Source organism: Zonotrichia albicollis, chromosome 13 (genome assembly GCF_047830755.1).
Source record: "Zonotrichia albicollis isolate bZonAlb1 chromosome 13, bZonAlb1.hap1, whole genome shotgun sequence".
NCBI classification, from domain to species: domain Eukaryota; kingdom Metazoa; phylum Chordata; class Aves; order Passeriformes; family Passerellidae; genus Zonotrichia; species Zonotrichia albicollis.
In genome coordinates, this window is record NC_133831.1 from 5,781,925 (window position 1) to 5,799,979 (window position 18,055).

Below are 18,055 nucleotides of genomic sequence, written 5' to 3' on the forward strand. Positions count from 1 at the left end.
TCCTGAGGCTCATGATGTGAACCCTCGTGCTGACGTGTGGAGCCTCTTCTCCAAGCTGCTCTCTATAAGTTATTCACCCTTTTAATTTGATTAGGAGGTTAATTTGCATGGTGCTGTGCGTATTCTTTTACTGGAATATATATATACTATGAAATGTATGATGTAAGTTAATCCAAAGCTAAAGAGGCCAATAAAAGCCAGTTCCTTAAGGAGGAAGAAAAAAAGAGCAGAGCTCAATGGAAGAAAAGCTTGGTCTCAGTCCAGAGTCCTGACTCATTGTTAGCCTCCAGAGCGTCCTGACTAGCATCAACGTGTCCTGGAAGCAATGTGATTTTCCTACTGTATTAATGAAAAAATAATAAAATGTAATGCTAAAACAATAGGACATACCAGAAAAATTTCCACTGAGGAATGGGGCTCTGTAATAAGCTCATGTCAGAATGATTTCCATCCTGTTTGCAGAATCTGAGCATATGGTGGAGTGACATGACTTTGTGCATGCTGTGGAGAGTGGAGCAGCTCCTATAGGTGTGTAGACTGTTTCTTCTATACCAAGTGCTTCAGAAAGCTGGGAAACAGAATATGAAATATATTTGTATTAATGGGAGCCACCCAGTCAAGAGAGAGCTCTAGGAATGTGCTGTTTGCTGCAGAGAAGCATTCAGAACGCACAAAAATCTGAAAAATGCCTCAATGGCTTTCTACCCATGTGTCTCCATAACTATAATCTCGAAAAATATATGTAATTTGGAAGTGATGGCGTCCTGGAAGCTTGACTAGTGTGAGCTCACAGTTATCTTTTGCTTGATCCTGTGAAATAAATTATAAGCAGCAAATCCCAACTGCAGATAAATTCTTCTCCATCTGTTTTCCTATAAGAGAAAAAAATGTAGAACTGCTTTCATGCAACAATTGCACAAGCAAGTCATAAGCTTAGAGACAAAGAAGAAAGCTAGAATGCCTTCTGGTTTAATGCCAAAGATTTTTAAGATAAAAATTCTCTGAAAGTAACTACAATAAGCCAATGACTGTTGAGCTTAAACAAACCTCAAGTCAAGTTACATTCAATTTCACTTAAATATTCCTTAGGAGAAAAAGAAAACATAAATGCACAAACCAAAATTTTTATGTCTTAATTGTCATCTTTTTCCCACAATGTGTTCTAAACTGAAATGAGGTCATTTGGATTTTGGTAACCAGTCCAAGTACAGTGCAAAATATATTTCAAGGTAGAACAAGAGTTCACATCCCAAAAACAAAGGAGTTAGCAAAAATATGAAACTGCATGAGGCTGAATGCACTCAATGCCTGGGGAAGTATAGTTTTACCTGTCAGGAACAAAAGAGTTGGTCTGCATCCATTCCATAGACATAAAATAAACTCAGCAAGGACTCCACAATAGCTGAAGCCTGAGAAAATACTGGCTAAACTTAGCAGAATAGCTCCTAAATCAGAGTTTTTCTCTTTTTTTCCCAAGAAAATTTTGCTACATTTAAAAATAAAGCAGATACAATCCTGTGTGAACCAATAATATGCATAGTAAAAGTGATGAAAGATGGTTGCACAGTTATAATTACAGCTTGCAGGTCACTTCAATGCCTTGCATGGACAGTCCATAAAGAGAACATGACCAAGCATTATGAATGAGAGCCTGAATAAACAGTAAAGATGTAGAAGTAAGTCTAATGAAAAATAAACATTCTTGTTAGGAAGAGAGAATGAGAGTAAGAATTAAAGTGATCCAGAGTTTCAGGAGTACAAGCGAGTGAACACGTACTGCAGACTTTGTGTGTGAATATCAGGAAAGGATCTAGAAAAACCAAAAAAATTAAATGTTTGGTAGTTACATCTGTCCCTCTTTAATCACAGCATGCTTGTTTAGGACTTTGTAGGCAGTGAAAATTTTTTTCCACTTTCATATTTGTAGTGTTTTTTCGAGTCCCTATTAAATGTCTATCAGAAGTGCTCTGACCCCACTCGAAATCCAAACCCCCAAAATGTATGAAGGGAAAGAATCCAAATGTCAGATGTAACTATGAGCAGTTACTCAATCCATCCAAACAAAAGCAATCAAGCCACATCCTTCTCTTTCCTCCCTGGAGACTCACATACATCTAATAATAACCCACCACGGGCACTTTAAGGAAAGGGAAGTGAGGAGGAGCTGTGAGTTTTGACCCCATTCTAGAAAACAAATTGTCTCCAGGCATTTTGGTGAAAGTGCATCAGCTGGTGACACCCCAGTGTAAAAGTCTACGTGAATAATCTGAATTACACCCACAGATCAGGTGGAGTATTCAGTGCCACTTGCAATGTGTATGAGCAACTCAGGAGGCTCTGAGAACCCTGCTCTGCAACCTCTGGAAGGTTCCTGCTGCTCTGCAGGAGCATCTCCTGCCTGATTTCACATCCAGTTGTGTTGGAAAAGCCAGGACAAAATGGGATTAACTTTTCTCCTGATGAGACAGTCCATCCATGGTTCGTGGGCACCGGATCTGTGCTGCCCTTGCCCATGCTCTGCCCAGGAGCAAGGGATGGTAACAGCACCCAGTTAATTCTCCTGCACAGTAAATATGCTTTGGCAGGATGTATTCAGGGGACAGTTTTGGGGAAAACACTTGGTTTTCTGCTGGCAACCTTGCACCAAAGACACTGGTGAGATGAACTGGTGAGTAGTAACCACAAAGGAAGAAACCTGGAGACTTAGTCTGGCAAATTTGTGGAGGTGATTAACACCCATGAGCTGACCAGGGCTGCTCTTATATGTGAAGTTAAATATGTGCCTGCTTGCAGGGTGAGGGGGCTTTATATATTAATACCTCCTGTCCTTGAAAATCCAGCTTTCATGTGTAAGCACTTGGTTAATGTGCTTATTCCTCTGCATGCTGCCCCAAATGGGAATTCATTATGAATCTACCTGAAATGGTGCTTTGCAGCTGTGTTGGTTTCAGTTTGTAAGGAAGTTGTTCCTGCTGGTACAGCCGGGCATTTCTTTTGTTCACTTTCCTTTGTTGGAGGCTGACAGCACACTGGCTGCACTTCCCATGTGATCATTCCTGAAATTGCTTCGTGCTTGGACAAATGTGTAGGTGTTCTGTGCAGCTTCTCTAAATAGTGAGTGAAAACAGTACTTCAAGAATAAAGGAATATACCACAACATTCTGCTTCTTTCTGCTACTTTTGTCTCTTATTCATCTAATGAGTTTATTTTTACTCCCTGCCTTTCATCCCCCACTCTGTATTAACAAGTTTTCCCTTGATTTCATTGATTCTCCTTGCCCACAATGGCCTTTTAAAAATATTTTATTCAATATGTTTATTTTTCTGAAAGTACAGGCTGCCAAGAGAGGTTGTGGAATAGTCATCACTGGCTCACCTAGACACCCATGTATTAGGGATTTTTAAGGATAAGGAAATCAATCCTTCTGTGATTCATGGGGAGGAGGGGATGGATCAAATGACCTGGTAGAATACTTCCCTCTAATTTAAATTATTCTGTTTTGGGTTATGTTTATTTTTTTTATTGGATTTGGGGTTTTGTTTTTGTTGTTGCTGTCTTTTTTTCCTTTTTTTTTCTCTTTTTTTTTTGTTCTAAATTCTTTTTGATCTCAATTTCCTAATTTTTTTTTTTTCTTAAATAATGTTCTCTTGTGTTCATGTTCTTTGAAAGTATGGAGAATTTGCATGAACCAATTTTTATTAGTTCCCTTGAGAATGTTAAAAACTTCAATTAGGTCACAGTGAAGTCTCTTTTCCAGAGTGAAATTCCTTAATCTTCCTTAATAACTTAAATCTTTGAGAAGTGATGTTGTTCTGCAATGCATTTTCCTCAAAAGTAATTATATACCAGCTAAGTTGCTACATAATAGTCAGTGCTGTGTTGTGCTCTGGGTATAATCAGTCCCTGGGTTTTGTAGAGCCTATTAGCCCTGATGGGCTGGAAACACATGACTGTCAGGACAGAGTTGCAGGCTGGGAGATAGGAATTTCCAGCATCCAAAAGGCAGCATTTTCTATTTGCACAGGAGCCTCTCGCAGTGTAAGCTGATATTCTGCCTGAATTTCTTAGTAGATCTGCTCAATTGTAATTTTGGGATTATTTTAACAACAGCAGGCGAGGAAATCCACGAGGCAAATGTGAGTTAACAGGCTGAGGAGTGAGTGATGCGAGCTCTGCCTTTTGCTTCATGCATGCATTATCATCCTTGCCCAGTGTTTGCTATATTTTCCAGTAGAATGCACCAAGCTGTTTAATACTGTAAGGAGTCAAAAGCCAAAATCCCAGTATTGATCCCAGGGCAGTGGGAAGCCAGAATCTCTCAAGTGTAGGAGAGACTCCCCTTTGTGGCTGCCCTTGTGCTGTTTCTTCCCTCACTCCTGTCAGCTTTGGGGTCGTTGCATAACCACCCAGAAACACTTCTACTTTCTGGAATTAAGGGAAAAGAGGCATCCAAATCCTCTTAAGAAGCTTTGAGAGAGCTGCTTGCTTTCCTGTGTGCAGCAGTGAGCCCACCCTTAGTGCATCGTCTGCTTCATTTCCCTGGCCTCTGCTTTCTCACCAGGGGCTCAGCGTGCTCCAGCCAGCCTCCAAAGGGCTAAAAAGAGACTCATTGGGCTAAAACATAAAAATAAATAATGCCAAAATGGGTTGTTTCTAGAAGAGCTGTGGTGTAATATCAAGAATAGTTTTATCTCACCTGAAAGTACATAATGAAAATTATGGATGGCACCATGTATGGATTCATGTTTGGATTCAAAGTTTCCTTCCATCTTTGTTGTAAGAATTAGGGTAATCTGCTAGGAAATCTGCAAAAACATGAGGATTGAAGACACAAGTAAGAGAGAGAAGGCACAGGGAGCAGTAAAAGATCAAATTTTCCCTTGCTTGTCCCCTGCAGACAATATTCCTATTTCTGGTCTATGTGATCTTAAAAAGTGTGGGATTGAGGCAAAATCTCATGGTCCAGACACTCTCCAACCAGAAAGGCTGCCATTACATAGCTTCTCATTTCTTAATCCTCTAGTTTTATGTGTTCATTTCTTCCCTGGGTGTCTTCAAAATGTTTACTCATTTTATGGACAACGAGATGCAGATGTTTTGCAATTAGGAGCATAAACATTCTGCTTGAGCAACAAGAGTTTATAATAACACCTCATCTCAGCTTGGTTGATATTATTCATAGGCACAAGGTGGTTCATGGTGAATTTGCCATCTTGGTCAACCTTTTCCTCATTCCACATAGAGTAGATAAAGGTGGGGTTTTTTGAAAAACATGAGAGTTTTGGTTAGTTTCCTTAACCACTTCCAACTGAAGAAAAATTCAAGGGGGTTTCATAAAGCAGCAAAACCTGCTTCCTGCAGCCACAGTTTTGCTGATGTAACTTCTTTCCCTGCTCTGCATTCTCCTGATGCTTTTTGGCCACCTCTGGAGCACTCTCTCTGCTAATAAAGGAACTTCTCTAACTCAGTTGCTCATGAAGTCATGATGAGAAGCCCTGCTTCTTGTTTTTCTGGAGTAAAGACCCTTTAATCATTCTGCAATAATTACAGCCATGTTTTGGCAGGAAGAGTTGTTCACCATTGCAACAAAGAAGGGATGCATGTGTTGGTATACAGACCTGCTTTCCTCCAGACAGCAAAAATGCCATCCCTGGGCACTGCCTGCCCGTGCTCTCCTGAGGTGAGACCACTTCCATCCCAGCATCCCCACACACAGAGTGGATTTTGATCATAGCTGGTGATGAGCTGCTGAGATACAGTGAGTTCTTCAGCCCAACAGACACTGACTGCAATGGGTGACGTGGAAAAAATGAAATTGTGTCAGGTACAAGTTTATTCCTGTTTAAGAGGTAGAAAACGACTGTCTTTTTTATTTCTCTTGATATCTGGGAGGTGGCAGACGGAATAAAAATGCTGCAGTAGGATTCACAGTTTTCACAGCAGGTGGCTTTGACTCACTGATAGCAATACAAGGTTTGATTTGGAGGAGGAGGAGGAGGTCTACAAATGCATGAGGTGTCAGCTGGCCCTGATGAAGACCTTCTGGCTGAGCCCAGCTGCGGTTTGTGTGTGACTCTTGTGTGCCTGTGCTCAGGAAGGACTGATCTGCAGTTATCCTTCATGCAAACCTTCTATCAGCAGCTTTGGTACCTCCTGATCTGATACTGTGATACTGACTGATTGTGGCTGAGCTGTGGAGCAACGTGATACAGCTTATTATAATATTTGGGAAAGGAAAAGATGGTTCTTCATCATATCCCAGCATTCCTGATCATGTGTGACAAACTGGAGCTGTTTAATCCAAACCATTAATGACCTTATAACCTTTTTTCAAAGCCAGTCACTTCCACGATTCTCATTTTGCAGGACTTTTATGATTGAAACGTTATGGGAGGCCATCTGATTGCCCAAACCGGGTTTGCTGAGTGGATGTTTGTGGTGGACAGTGGTATCAGCCCCATGTGCTCCTGCAGGGCTGAGCCTCTCGGTGCCTCCCAGCAAACAGTGCTCAGCTGAACTCCCAGTGACCCACTTGTCTGTGCTAATCACTCGCTGATTACTGGCTAATCACTGCCTTGTTTAGAGCAGCCGAGCCAAAACCACTCTTTGCTTAGCTGCAAAGTGGGATGCACTTTTTGGTCCTCGCTGTGCCATGACTGCAGCCCAGGCGGGCGATGAATGCCAGGCTTGTGCCATGCATGGCCCTGCAGCTGTGGGCAGCTCTGAGCTCAGAGCTGGGCTCCCCAGCTCCTCTGTAGCCCCATGCAATGAGGAAAGGCCCATTTGTGGTGTTATCTGCCTCTCACAGCTGTCAGAAGTGAGAGGACAGAAGTGGGATTGGTGTAATAGATTTTATCCTTTAATCGCCTCTGTACAGTGGGCTCACCCCAAGGTTGTGGGCTTGGTTCAGGCTTATCCTGGAGTTCAACTCAACATGAAAAAAAGGGGCAAGGAGCCCTCATCTGTATTTCTGCAGATGTGTCACTTAGTAGAGCTTGGAACAAAAAGCGCTGCTGAAATGTGAACTTTTGTCACCAGACTTTTGTACAGCCAAGAGAGGGATGTTACAAACCTTCCCATGACATACCCTGAAAAAAGGGTCCCATTTAGCAGCATGCTGCATATTTCAGCCAGAAAAACATCCTTAAAAGCCAATATTATGTTTGTTCTCGGCCAGAAGGGTGCAGGCAATGGCTTGGCCTCTTTGCCAGCATGTTTATAAAAGGGTTAATCAGCTATATAAGGTTAAATTTCACCCTGGGGATTTTTAGTATGGGATTTCTGGCCAAACTTATCTTGCTGTCAAACAAAAACCTGCAGTTTTAAAACAGGAAATAGAGATTTCTTTGTGGTTTACAACTTATGATGAGGGACACACTCATGACATGAGCTGTCCTGTTCTTGCTGATCAAAAAAGCACTGCAGTGACAGCAAGAACCAATCAATTCAGGCAAACCTTCTAGTTTTGACTTTTGAGGTCTTAAAACTTGCTTTTGCTGCAGATACATTATGATCTAATGGGTGTTTTTTTAAAGAGTGTAAAATGTGTTTATTTTTTTTCTCCCCACTTCATTTGTAACTTTGCTAATGCAGCCACAAGAATAAAAGAATAGATACAAGAATAAAAACCACTCAAAAGCAGAATGTTGTGTTCTATAATAGCCCAGGTTAGCTAATCTGTGTTATCCACACCTTAACATTTCACTTCTTTAAGTCCACATGGAAAGGCATCTGACCACATGGGAAAATTAATTTGATCCACCACATTGCTAAAAACACTTATGATTTTACCAGCAATTTTTGCTCATTTGAGGTGCCAGACAGGAATGACAAGACAAGAAATGAGACTTATTAGCAGAGATATTGTGTATGAATAAAGTGATCAACCCTTAGTTTGTTCTCCCTCACCAGTTATGACAGTGAGATGGTTTATCTGGGTGTGTATCAGAGGAAAAGTATATGCCTGATGGTTTGAAATGCACTTAACTCTGGTTGAAAACACCATGGTCCCCTTCTAAGATCACTAAACCATGGATTTCCATGGACCACAGGGAGTGAAAAATGGGGCTGAACCAAAAAATCTGCAGACTTCCAAGCTGGCCAAAATTCTGATGGATCTGTCAGCCCTAAACTTGGATACACATCCATTCACACACGCCGTGAACACAGAGTATAGAATAGCAGGCTAAACTTTGTTTGAAAAGCTTGTTATTAGAAATATGCCAGGACTTCACAACAAAAGGCAAAATGTATTGAAATTTATGGGGTTTAAAATTTCCTCACAATTTTTAAAGTAAACTTGTATTTGTTTTTTTGTCTGACCCTCCTCACCTTTGCCACTGTGAAGGAGCCAATTTATGAAGGAAGTTGGCTTTTCCTAAAGGCAGATTTGAAATTTCATGCATGATGTTAGAATTTCCTAGCATTTCTCCATGCCAAGAAGAAGGCTTTCCACTCAGTTTCCCAGAAAAAAACCACAACATTCAAGGTACATACTTTTCAAAATATTGAGATAATTCATCTACAAATATTTGCAACATCCAGCCCTGGTTGTTAAAGCAAACATTGCTCAGGAAATGGATGTCTCTGCCAGGAACTAGAAAGACCAGGGTATCTAAGTCCCTCATTTTTTCTCTCTGACCATCTTAAGGAATTCCCCGCACCACTCTCTTATTGAATTTCTTTAAGTGGAAAATTAAAAGTTGCTTTTTGTTATGTTGTATTTATGATGTATTGCATATAATAGGCCTAAATACCACTATATTTTATATTTATTTTCATGCTATTCAAGAGGTATCCAGCAATTATAAAAACTGGACTTGAATGTATAATGGGTTTTTTTTCTAAAATTTCGTCATGTTTGGGTTTCGTTCCTTGTCCTTTCCAGAAAGCTTTGATGGACTACTTGCATCTGCTTTTTATCCCTTTTTTATTTGTAAATTAACATCCCTCCTCCTTTGGTGTTAGAATCACTTCTTCTCCTTGGTCCTGGGAATTCTTCTGCTCATTTCATCATAAAACTCTCACAATGTGGAGCAGATTGTTTGATAGTGCAGGGTGACACACGTGCTGCTTTAAACAACTGTTGTCTTTATTCTCCTGGCAGCAAATGCCAGGGCTGTCAAATAAAGTAAAATTGACTCCCCCAGGAAGGCTTAAGGAGTCAGATACACCATCACAAATTCTGGCATAGACTGTTGGAAACCCTTTCCCTCTTGTTTGGCAGGACATGTGCTCAGTCCCTGAACACCCTGCTCAGGAGCTGTTACAAAATGCAGAAGACAATAAATACTAAGCAAGTTAAAATTTTATCTGCTTCAAGAGATAGGGGTCTGAATGTCTGAGAGTTCAATTGACAAGAACAAGAGATCTCACACCACTCTTGTAAATGAAAAGCTCTTAGGCAGGCAGCACCTTCCCCAGTGTCATGTTTTTCTTAGAACTGGGGCATATATTACACACAAATTTGAGATTATCTCCAACAATTATCTAAAATTAACTGTGGTTTTCTGATGAAAAACATTCAGAGGAGGATCTGATAAGGAGTGTGCCTATTTATAATGCCTGCTACGAGAAAGAAAGGTTTGCTACTCTGAGTGAAACCAAAACGCACTGTGTCAGGGGATGAAAGAACATTGGCTTCCTTTCCTTTGCTTATTAGCTCAGCACTGGGATTTTATCACATCTATCAGTGGTTAACTGAAAAAGGCCAACATGAAGAGGAGGTGTTCCCATTTCTGTTTCTTTCAGTGTGGTACCAGCTGCTCCCACAGAGCGTTTACACACCATGGCTGTGACACAGGGCACATCAGAGCTTTCCTGGCAGCTTTTTAACCTCAGAAAGGGGCACCAGCTTGAACAACCAGAGCAGGTTCATGTCTGTTTGGTCCTGCACCAGGACAAGCCCCACGTGCACCTCAAGGCTTGGTGGGATGGGGCTGCTCCAGCTGCTCCTCGAGGGTGTCTCACAACAGGAGCATCCCAAACATGCCAAGCAGAGCATCCCCTCTGCTCACTGACACAGTGGAGCTTGGGTGCTAAAACATGAGCTCCTGAAGAGCCATGGGGCCAAGCCCTTGTGCAACACCACACTTATTTAGGGAGCCATGCTCTTGTTTGCTTCAGAGGACTCCAAAATGAGTGTAGAGTCCAGCTGGATATGGTGTTACCTATTCCCAAATATGAAAGACTGGAGCAATCCCAGTGCAGAAGGCTCAGAGGGGGATACAGCAGCACAGGTACCCTCCAGATGAGCTCCTCTGGATCTTTCCAGCCCAGAATGGCAGAGGAGAAGCAGCAGTGGTGGTACATGAAGTGTGTTTCCCTTAGTCCAGGCACTGGGTGAGAACAAGTCACTGTGTTTAGGGATCCTCAGGCTATGCAGAACACAAATTACAGGGATGGTTTTTCAGCAGACAGTATCAGTGGAGAGGCTCCTTTTCCCAGGCCACAACATGTTACAGGTCACAGAATGAGTCTCCAAAGAGATGCTGTGGTTTCTCTCTTGGCTTTTTGCACATCTTGGACGGCACAGAGTTGAGTTCAGGGACCTGATTCACATCAAGAGAGTTACAGTGAAGAACACTTGAAAGTTTTGGTTTCAAAAAAACATCTGAAATTTGGCAATTTCACCACATGGGTAATGTCTACATGGACATATGTAAGTCCTTTTTTCCTTTACATGGACTCAAGGAGAGAAGATTCGCAAAACTCATGTCACCTAAAATTCACACACTGAACAAATTCACATGCTGATTAAACAAAAAAATACAGCCATTCCACTTATCCAAAAGGCTGATGGATCTTGACAAACCTTTCAATGAACCCATTGTGGCTTGTCATTTGTAGGAGCCACAGAAACCAGGTGGATTTTGTTGTAAGAAATTTTCCATAGTTCTGCTTATCAGTCATGTGAGCACGGGCAATTATTTTCACGTCATGTTTGCTAGTACTGATTTACTTTGAATTTGACTGGTCTTAAAAAAAGAAAATCTTTAATCTAAACCAAACAATCCTTAATGCAACCAAATGTTTGGATGAAGAAAGGGCAAATGTCTGTGTGTTTGTGAAAGCAGCACCAATAAAAATAACACAGGCACCATCGAAGATTGTAATGCCACCAGGCAATGCAGAATAACTAAAAGGGCCAGCTGTAACCCTGCAAGGTTGGGAGAAGTTCCACTGTCTCTTCAGATTACTGGGTTTAACTGGAGAAAAGGTTTAAAAGCTTTAAAAGCAGTTGCTCCAAAATGTTTGCAAATCTGACTGCTTCTTTTGTTTGTCTTCCATTTTTAGAAGGAACAACTTTTTAGAATTTTCTGCATGAGAAATGTTTTCTCAGCTGCTGAAGCTAATTAGGAGACACAAGGATCAGTTTTGTTATATTTTCCTCTGAAAAGAAGTGAAGTTATTTCATGCAATTTTTTACCCAACTCTTCTGTGTGATGGGCTGCATACAGAGCATTTTATTTATACCACTTTATCTCACACCTGTTTGGATACTGGCTGTTTTATGGTATTTAAACATACTATTTCTTGCCAATTGCTTTATCTCCACAGTTCCTGCTTTTGCTGCAAATGTTTCTTATTAACTCTAGAAGAAACATCAATTGCTCCCTGTGCATTATTAGTGAGGACAAAAATAACACAATTGTTAGTTACTTCCAACATGTTATCACTGCAGACCTATAAAGCAGACATTCTTTCAAAATACTGTAGGGGCTCTTTTACTCCATTGAAAATAAATAATGCATGCTTTAAGGACTTGTTCTTTCACTGGAATTTTGTTTTTAAATGGGGAAAAAATGACAATCCAAAATTCACTGAGTTCCACTGCTGTGCATTGCGCTTTCTGAGGTATTTTGTTGAGCACACCTCTGGAGCTGCGACCTAGAACACAATGTCAGGCGAAGCCCCACAATGGGGGCACACAAGATTATTCATACAGAAAATTGGATTTTTTTAAAATATGTCTATTTTTTTTTTTAATTTTTTCCCCAGAATGTAGTTTCTAGTCTCTTGGGAAATTTCTGTATTGTTTTAAATAGGAGAACTGCATTTTTAAGGGTGCTTAATTTTAAAACACTCAGCTCAAACTTTGTGACCAAATAAAACCATGCAGTTCCAGATTTCCCTCTCCTGCCCCTGATTTGACTCCTGTGGTGGAATCTCTTACCTTCTGTATAGTTGCTAACCTCTTGTTACATATGTTTAATAGATGCTGTTCTAGAGCAAAGTTACAGTTCTTCTGTTAACCCCTAAAATGAATCCTGCTTGTAGTTATTCTCAGCATATTTTAATTTTTTAAAATTTATTTTGCTTCTTCTGGTTCTAAAGCCAGCTCACAGAACACTGTAAAGTTATTTCAATGTAAAAGTAAACTGTGTGATGCCTTCCTCTGGTCTGGCTATTTCTCCCCATAGCCTCACTTAGTGGGTCACTGATTTTCAGCCCTGCAGTAGGAAGGAGATGGGGCCACCCCTCTGCAGATGCTTTTTGGGGCTCTCTCAAGGATTCCTCTGCCCTGAGCCCCTCTGGGAGGGCCCTGCAATGCCCAGACTGCAGAGGGGACCGCGTCACACTCAGAGTGACTGGCACAGGTTGGTTTTGGCACAATGAATGTGCCTCTCACACCTTCCTTGCCCCTGTCCCAGCAGCTGCAGAGCCACGAGCTGAGCAAGCCAGGGCAGTGGAGCTGAGTGTGTCCTCACCCACCTTCAGGCAGCATGTCCTGGCATCCCCATCCCAGGACAGTCTCTCTCCAGCTTTACCCACTCTCAACAGCCCGGGCTGAACGTTCAACCTCTATTAATTGCCCATAACCCCCTATTGTATTGTTGTATTGATGTCTAGATAGGGATCAGACAAGGGGAAGAGAAGTGCTGAAGTAGGAGTCCCTGGCTGCAGAGGGCTGGATCTTTAGCTCAGCGTTTGCAGAGGCTGATTTCAATGCAGTTGTCAGGCAAATGTGCCCCGATTGCAGCTGGGACACAACAGGACTGCCTGGAGAGAGGAGTTAGCTTTCAAAGCAAACTGCTCCAGCCAGGATGCCTCACTTCATGCCTGCTTTCTGAAGTGGATTCTTTCATCCACAGCCAGAGCACACACCTCCCTCCATCCTGCTTCCTTGGGTGGTGTTTTTACTGGAGGCATTGCTAGATCTGAGCTTCATTTTATCCTGCCTTGCTGCTACTGTTTAAAAACCTGTCCAACTTGAAGACACGTGTCAATGTTGCATCTAGGGCTCCAGCTTATCATCTTTATTTCTTTATAACCAAACCAGCACCATTTAAAATAACCCACATACCTGGTAATGAAGGTAGCCCTACATGAGCTCTTCACAACAAAACTTCCCTCACTAATCTGGGATTGCAGAAAAAGCAGAATTTCCAAAGGACAGAATTCTGACCTGAGCTTGCCTTCAGTGATCCTCAAAGGCTGCAGTTTAGTTCTGAAACCACAACTTAATAGGGTTGTTTGTTGGCTGGGTATTTTTGTCATTTCCTTTAGGCTTTGCTGTATCAACATGAAACTCAAAAAGCCCAATTTGCATTTACACTCAGGTGCATTTGCACTCCCCTTTGTTAAAACAAACAAACAAACAAGCAAACCAGTTTTTCAAAGCTCATTCCCTACAAGCCTAATGAGAGGTTTCTTCCACTGAAACATCTGGTTTTAGTCACTGCTAGTTGCAATATACTGACAATTCATCTGTTCTCAAAATGCAGAGAAAGCAGTGTTAATCCTGGGCCTGGGGAGCTACCACAGGCCCAGCCAAAAGAGCTCTTGTGACTGTAATCATTCATTGCTCTTAGATATTTTATGGTGCATCAGAAAATGGATTCTATTTATATGAGCATTTCTTAAACTAACAGTGAGACTTTTGTGCAAGTGAGAAGCAGGCTCCAAACCTGTGCACATTAAACAGAGATGTGTGACTGATGAGTCACACAAGAGCCAACAGTGCCTGATTTCATTAGCTTTATTAATTTCTGTAACACAAGCCATTTAATAGAGGCCTCATCTTCAAGGAAAAGTTTTTAAAGATTTGCAGAGGAGAAAATAAAAGTTAACTTGGTTTGGATGAGAGAGGTGCCAAGCTACCTGCAAAGCTCAGCACGGCAAAGTGTCTGCTCAAAAATGCTGTAAAAAGGTTCTCTCTGCACTGTGGGCTGCTGCTGGTAAGCCTAGACCTGTAAATCACACTTCAGCCATGAACATTTTCCAAGTACTTTCCAACAATATATCACGTTGCTCAACATTTTAAGAGTGTCTGACAGGAGACTGTGTATACTGGTAGCAAGTTAAATAGATATGGGCTGGTGACACAGACCCATCATCCTTCCATGGTTCAAATTTAAACCTGCTTTCTCCCACTTTCATGGTGCTTTAGTATATTTTTATTCCTTACATTTGTTACCATTAGGCAAGAATGAACCTTCCAATTCAGCAACCAAAATTCATTTGGAAAGGGTCTCAGGGTGGGATTGAAAAGCCACTAAAGTGAACCTTCTATGGTTCAAATTTAAACCTGTTTTCTCCCTCTTTCATGGTGCTTTAGTATATTTTTATTCCTTAAATTTGTTACCATTAGGCAAGAATGACCTAAGCTAGATTTTGAAATCTGAACTTGTTTATTATTTTAGTTCTAAGTCACTTCCAAGCCCAGAGGACCATTTGTATATGTTGTACTTATAATCTCCTGAAAACAGGGATTCTTGGAAGATTTTGGCAAAGAGAATTTAAAGATTGAGGTTTCTCTGTGGTTGAGCACAACTCTTTTCTTAATTTCTCAACTCAAAACCCAGAGCAGCCCGTGGTTGAATCTACCTCCAGGTATGAACATCTTTCTCACCATTTCATATTTTATGCTATATTTATTTTTGACATTGGTTAAAATCAGCCTGGTTTTTTGGCATGGACTGTCTGATTCTGAGATGTGCACTCAGTTCTTCACCTCTGGTTTTAAAATGTTGCTCAACCCCCTAAACAATAGACACTCAGTTAAAGAATTCTCAGTGTAGGAGAGCTTGTATATTCTTTACTATCACAGTGAAGATTTAAGTTCCACCTCAGTGTTTTCATAACTTTACACAGCTGTTGCAATTATTTATCTATAGGCAGAACTATAGCTCTTGTTTTACTGCTTAATGCTTAAAAATCCTTAACAAGTGTCAAAGCAGAAATGAATTATGTTTTATCTATTTCAGAGCTCGTAATTAAATTGCTTTTTCTTGCTCTAAGACAAAACCAGGGAAAAAAAAGCCAAACTCCTACCAGAAATGCTCACTGATTGCAAATTTCCATCAGCACAGTGCAGAAAGCAAGAGCAGTTAATACAAACCTGGGTGTAATTATTTACTGAGCAGTTTGCAGGGCATCCGTGCCCACTCTGTTTGTAAACTGGCCAAGGTTCTGACTCACGCAGGAGACACATGTAAAATGCTGGATATCTGTCCTACACAAGCCTCACTGTAAATAAATAAGACTATGTGGGATGTCTCCCACAGCTTGCACCACATCACAGCCCCTCTTACACAAGAGATCTGTGGGCACAGCAGAGACACCAGCGTGCCCATCTGCACCTTTATCATCCTTTATCACTCGCAGCTCTCCTCTTTTGGAGGCAGCCAACAAAGCCAACACCAAATTGTCTGCTCAGCTCAGGCACTGAGCAAGCACAGGCCGTGTGAAACCCTTCCTCTTCAGCAGGGCAGACAAAGCTCAGCTCAGCTCAGCTCCCCTGGCAGGTTGACAGCCCTGTGTGCTCTGCTCAGGGGCAATGGGGATTCCTGCAGCCCTGCCTCCAGAGAGCCACACTTTGGGGAGAGCAGATGGGGACAGGAGTGCCCTGGCTGGTGAAGGAGGTGCCATCTGTGCCTGCAGCTCAATCAGAATCTGCACATGGAGCTCAAGCAGCCATGCCAACCAGCTGCTGGTGCTGAGTGCCACGGAGGGCGCAGTCCCAGCCTGGGAGCATCCTCTTGGGTTGCTGTTGATAATTGCAGCTCCAAGATGTGCAGGATGTCTCTGCTTCGGCCTGAGCAACTGAAGAACGAGTCTGGACTCTTCACTTTTTGGTCTTGAGGTTGTTTATTAATTCTTATCTATGAAATTTTCTTTCTGCCCAGCTGAGATCTACTCAACAAGGCAGCCATGAGCACTCTGACCACCCCCGAGGTGGTGTTGTCTTTCTATACTACAAACCACGTATAACATATTTACACTTAATTCCCAATACCTATCACCTGTGTTAGACAGTGCACTTCTATTCTAAACCAATCCCAAAGTGCCAACATCACTGCAGAAAATGGAGAACAAGAAGAAGAAGAAAGGCTAGACACATCCAAGTTCCTCCATCTTGTCCCCATAACCCCCATACCAAAAATCCTAAAATCTACATTTTCTCCCTGTGATAATTTTTATTATTATACTAGTCAAACCTTTGTGACTTTCAGGTCCCCATACAAAGGTGGGAACTTGCTCCAGGGGTCACAATCAAATCTCCAGGTGTTCTGGGCAGCATACCAAGGTCTCTGAGCCCCTGATGGGATCCCAGCAACTCTGGGTACCCGGAGGGATGCACTGAGTTCTGACACATCCCACCACAAGCAAAGCTCTTGTGCTGGGTCAATGCCGCTCGGAGATGAAGGGCTGGAGGTGTTCAATTCACCAACCACAATTCATTTGGAAAGGGTCTCAGGGTGTGACTGCAAAGCCTCTAAAGTGAGCAGTGTGACCTGCACTGGCTGTTCCCTGGGGGGCTGGCTCCCATCGTAAATTGGCCCCCTCCCTTCCAGACCCCTCTGGCTCACACTTTGTGTCTAATGTTTCAAAAGCTTCACATATTTTTAGACTGTGTTCTCAGCTTTGGGAGGCGAATTGCTGGGAATTTGTTTCTAATACAGGTAATTTAAACCAACTATACAAATATGTGACCTTTGAAAACTCTGGTGGATTTTGACGTATTTCAGATTGATGATAAGACTGTGCCTAAAAAAAGGCAAAACAAAAAAAACAAAACCAAAAAGCTGAAAAAATACCTCTTTCTGTTTATAAACTGCAATTATGAGGCAAAAACCCCCAAACTTGTCTCGTGACATCCTTTGTTGACATATCAGTGCTGGTCAGTGAAGGAAAATGGATTGAAATAAATTCATGACCTTTTTTGTTTCTGAAGGGGGAATTCCCTTGGGAATATTTTTATTTTTCTAGAAGCCTGCTGTAGATAATAGATGTGCTTTATCTCTTTAATGATGGTTGTTGTGAAGCTCATAGAAGAGCAATTGCAAGCTACACTGCACCTTCAGAAAGTTGTACTTTAACACACCAATTACTAATAATGAAACACTTGGAAAAAGATTTACAAAACCAGGCCATCTCTTTAATTATTAGCTGTGCATTTTTTCATTCAGTAATTTTCTTCCTGACCTCACTGATATTTTTGGGAAACCAGTTGATTCTGTTGAAATCTGTGGAGCTCCATGGGTTCATATAAACCTGCAGGGAAAAGTTTCTTCAGAAAAAAACAAAAAGCCACATAAAATATATGTTAAAACATACTTAAAACATACCAGAAGAGCTTCATCTTCATTAAAGTTTACTTTTTGGTCCTTTGTGATTTTCAAGTCTTTAGTAAGAACCAGATTCTGAAGTAAGATTAGAGCAGTGCATCAGTTTCCAATTGATTGCCTTACAGATGTTTAAAAGGATGTTATCAATAGAGATTATTATCTCTATCAAAATATTCAGTGAATACTAATGTTATTCTTTTCTCATTTAAATATAAAGATCAAGCCAAGACCCTGCTTGCTTGAAGTCAAAAACCCCCACTATCAGTTGAGCAACTGCTCCATGAATATTTTTAATAGAGTTTTAATTTTTTGTTTTTCATGCAGAATTCAGATGTGATTTCATGTCCTGTTCTAAGATCAGTATTTGGAGAGAGGACATTGTTGTCTCACATACACCTAGACCTGAAAACTAAAATACCCAGAAAGAGAACTGATTTCAAATTATCTTTCTTGAATTAATTAAATAGATAAATAATTTTTT